Source organism: Gavialis gangeticus, unplaced genomic scaffold (genome assembly GCF_001723915.1).
Source record: "Gavialis gangeticus isolate Ggan-Ray unplaced genomic scaffold, GavGan_comp1, whole genome shotgun sequence".
Taxonomy (NCBI): Eukaryota; Metazoa; Chordata; order Crocodylia; family Gavialidae; genus Gavialis; species Gavialis gangeticus.
Genome location: NW_017728993.1, coordinates 74,019,942 through 74,024,841, shown reverse-complemented (window position 1 = coordinate 74,024,841; position 4,900 = coordinate 74,019,942).

The window sequence follows — 4,900 nt, the reverse complement described above, 5'->3', positions numbered from 1 at the left end:
GTGAGGAGCCCTGAGAGTGCAGAGGAGCCCCAAGAGTGCAGAGGGGTGGTGAGGGGGACAAGCACCAACCAGTGGTCGGTGGGCCAGTGGCTATCGGGGACCACCCACAGGCACTGCCAGTAGCGTGAGCAGCACTTTTCACCAGAGGTGCACCACCAATCTCAGGGGATGCATGTGCTCCCACGTGCACCCCCTACGCATCTACAATGCAGCAAAGGAAAGAGACCATAGCCAAAATGAATCAGTTAGGGGAAAAAAATCTATAGAGCTTCAGAGCAACAAACTTTTTTCCTTCTGTTTCTCCTGTAAACTTCCCAATTGCTGATATGCATACATACAAAATGAGAACCCACATGATAGCAAACTACACCTTACTCAGTCTTTAAAAAGTACCTTAGCTACATCAAGCATACTTTCACTGAACCCTAAAGCACATCTTGCCTGGAATTGATCAGTCCAGCTAAAGGTTCAGGTAAGTGACTGGTGCTGCCAGTCATGTCACCAGGGCTGTCACTCATGTCAAATTTCCTTAGTATCTAGAATGGTCACCTTCCCATAATTCTAACACACACACACACACACACACACCAGATTTAGTATCAGTATCACTTGCACACATCCTCTATCAGACTGTGGGTGCATCTACACAAGCCGCTTACTGTGAAGTTGACTCATTATCTCCGCTGGTCCACACGTGCGGAGCTATTAGGCTGGAGTAAATTAATGAACTCTGCTGCAGGTTAGTACTGCCAAACACGAGTACTATCCTATGGTGGTTTTACCCCACCACAACACACATGTAGATGTTCACGGGGCACAAGAGTCCTTCAATGCAGGGGCTGCCCCTCGACAGCACGTTGAGCTAGGTCAAAGCAGCCCCCAGACTCGCAGACTGACCCGTGACACCTTCTGCCAGCCAGGGCTAATGCAAACCAGCTCAATACGCTGTGATCCCGGGTGCACATGTAAACGTTGCACCTGGCAGCAATAAACTCCAGCACAAACTGTGCCAGAGTTTATTGCATCACATTAATATTCTTGTGCAGATGCACCCTGTGTACAGAACAAGGTAAACATCATGTGTTTGCTAGCTTTGCTGAGCTCTCCCCCTAGAATTAGGCTGGAGTTGTTTTCAGATATGGAAATATTATTTACAAGAAATCTAGTTATGTTTCTTAATGATAGCATTAAAAAAAGATCCCCAATAACTTCTGTACAGCCCAGATCAGGTCCTAAATGATCAAAGAATAAGATACTGGGGGAAAGAAAAACATATATATCTCCTGATCAGAGCAAGAAACTGTTCCTGTTACACACTATATTAATAATGTTATTATTGAATCATTTATAACTTTTATCCTCAAAACTTTAAGGAACTTTATCAGGTAGTTTCCTAACTTGAAAATCTGCATATTAAGTAGAAAAGGGGAGTGGGAAGAAAGGAGAATTGGCCAAGGCTCATTGATTTTTCTTGTGGTCACCTCATTAATCTCTTTTGTTTCACTGTCAATTACTGATTCTGCAAAGACTTACATACATGCTTCGTTATAGCTATGCAAGTATCCCAATGAGAAACCAAGAGTCCCTTTCCTCTCTTTTGATATTTTTGACAGTTTTAATATTTTAATGTTTATTTCTATTTAAATCCTTGTCTTTGTCACATTTAACTTTCTATTCTAATTAACAAAATATATAAAAGTCCTAAACCTGTATTTTAAAAATCCCAAATTTACCAAGTGTATAAGAAATAAACTACAGTGTTTACTGACTCCTTAGCCAACATGCTTTTTATAACACATTTATTACACAAGATATGGCATCAGCATGACATATCACTGTGATAGCTTCACTATCAATGATGATATTTCAAGGCAAAAGCATGACAGTTACAGACCTCAAAATTATTTAGTGACCCAGAAGCTTTAGGAAACGAAGTCATTCAGATAAAAGTAAAGTAATACCAGGAAATACATGGGGGCTGACAAAAGGTGGCAATACTTCCTCAGCTTCTGAACCCTGTAGAAAGAATTCTCATTTCCCTATTTTGTACATATGGTATCAGTGAGCAGTCTGCTCTTACAACTGCCTGTCTTGCTTTTGCCTTCCAAGTCTTACATTCCAAAACACACTGCTACAAGCTGAACATAATTAATGTATTTTATACTTTTTTTGCAGGAATGTGTTGATAAAATGGCTGGAAGAGACTCCAAAACCAATGAGATCCATATGGGAGAACCACTGCATTTACACCTGGACAGATCTCGTTACAAGTTAAGAGGTTTAAAATATTCCATAGATTTGTAGTTGTTGATGCAATAAGGTTAGCAAGATGCATCGCCTTCCAAAGGTTGCTTCTTAAAACTTGTCAAATAATTCTAAGACAACATGACATCCTACACTGCCTTTAAGAAAACAAGGACACTTCAACCTTTTCAGCAACACCCTTCAATGTATTTTAATGTGTTTTTATGTCTATCAGCCCTTTAAGACCTATAATTACGACCTCTTATTTTTTAAAAATCTCAGCTGTTCCTCTGCAGTCAATTTAACTGTTTAATAAATTTGAGAATATAATTGGAAGCAGTTGCCTTTAAACACTGTTCTTTTGACTTTTCCAGACACGTCTATTTTCCATTCTGATTTTCCTTTTCCTTATAGAAGAATAGATTTTTTTTTAAAGACCCTTCTTTCTTGGCATAAGGTTTTGTTTTCCACCAACTCGACTGTGCCACTTCCCTAAATGACAGAAAATAACACTGCAGCTGAAGAAACTCTCTTAATCCATAAGTGAATCATATTTTCACATCAGTTTGGCTAGTTGGTGCCATGTTTAATGGACAATATTTATTTGGATCCAAGATGATCTCCCCCACAATTTAACAAAAGAAAAACGTCTCTCCAAGGTTGTGGCGGAGCAGGCTGTGGCCCCAATCCATGGCTGGGGCCAGGGTTGGGGTTAGAACTGTAGCTACTGCCTCCCTTTCTTCCACATCTACTTCCTGCCCCCCCCCGGCCCCCTGTTTCCTCTGCCCCCCTGCCATCACCTCTCACCCCCTGAACTGCCTTCCTCCACCTACCCTCCAGCTCTGGATCTAGCATCACTCCAGCCCCACTCCAACCCAAGGCATGGAGCATGTATTTGCACCAGCCCCAGCCCACTCCAGTAGAAGCAGCAGTGGTGGCAGCAGCTTTGATTCTGGATTTGGCTTTGGAGGCTGGTCAGAACTCCTGCCACAGTAACAGCTACTGCACAGTCAGGCAGAGGCTGGAGCAACCAAGTGCTTCATGCCCTGGGCTGAAATGGGCCTGAAATTGTACTGGAGCTAAAGTAAATACGGATGTTTCTAGAGCTAAATTCAAATAGCTTTCACTGCATCTAAGAGCACAATCTAGTGCTTAACTCTGAGTACAATTATTCAGCTAGCTATAAAGGTCTTCAATACTTAAAACAAAATTTTAAACATTTGAAAGTAGTAGGAAAACCCTATCCATATCCAAGTAAGAAAAAGGAAATGAAAAGCCTACATCAAGGGATGGCTCAGTTCTACCAATATATAACTTTGAAAAAGGAATCAATGTTACAGGTTTTTAGGATTGTTGTATTCAGAGACCATTCACACCTTAGAAAACTGATATTCCTCTGTCCCTGTGCATTAGGGCTACTGAAAGGTATATGTAACCAGACTTTTAAAGGAATTCTGTAGAGAGAAAACTAGGTGCTGTTGAAAATTCCACTGGGTGCCTAACTTCTATCCTTTAGAAACTTAAAAATTGCCCAGCATCAATTGACAATGCAGATTAGGAAAAAGGCCCTGAGAAGGTGACTTTCTCTTAACCTCTGTCTAGACAGCTACAAAACTATCACTTCCAGTCTCTTCTAGGAGAAGGTTTTAGAGTAAAACAGAGAAAGAAGCTTTACAGACATTTTTACTATTGTAATAAAATTCTTTGCTTATAAGTAAAAAAAAAAATGGCTTTTGTGATGATGATGGTAATGATGATTATTATTGTCACATTACAGGTGACCCTCGCCATTCGCAAGGGATATGTTCTTGTACCCCCCTATGAATGGTGAAATCTGCAAATAAGCTGGGGGCGGGGCACAGCTCTGGCGGCGATGGCAGGAGTGTGGCAACAGCAGCAGGAGCCCAGTGGCGGTGATGGAAGCCCAGCGGCAGCAAGTGTGAAGCTCCCGAAGAGCTCCTGGAAGTGTATAAAGTGTATTTAAAATGTAGGTTCAGCATTCACGAATATTTGAAACTGCAAATGCCGAACCCTTAAATAAAAAGGGTTTCCTGTATTGGAAAACTCATTCTGAATCAACATCACCAAAAAAAATTAGCCTAAAACTTAAGAGTTTACAGTTGTCAAAAGATAATGACCAAGGAAAAAATAGGTTATCAGACATTTGAAAAGCTGTTGGATAACTAAGCCAAATTAATGTTTTGTTTAAAAAAAGCACTGAATATAGATTGTCCAGGTATCACACCTGCTATTATGGACCCAATAAATGAATTAAATAAAGTCACATTTAAAATACATGGCAGAAACATATTTACTCACTAATTTTGCTGAAGAGGCACATCCCCACATATAGGGGAATGTGCTTGCTGAGGCAAAAATAGTAGCAACACAAATTTGTGCCACTACATTTTGCTGCAGTATATGCCCCTGCATGTGAGGTTTGGTGTGGGGCAAATTGCCCTGCTTCCGGGAAACTGCCATTTCCCCACTCCTCCCAGCTCTCACCATGCCAGAGGACAACTAAAGTGGTGGAGATGCTCTGCCAGTAGCCAGAGCATCTCCCGGGAGGACCCAGCCTCTGTCTGCCAGCACATGCTGCTCTCACATATGCCATGCCACTTCCTGTGCTTTTTTTTTTTTTTTTTTTTTTTTTTTT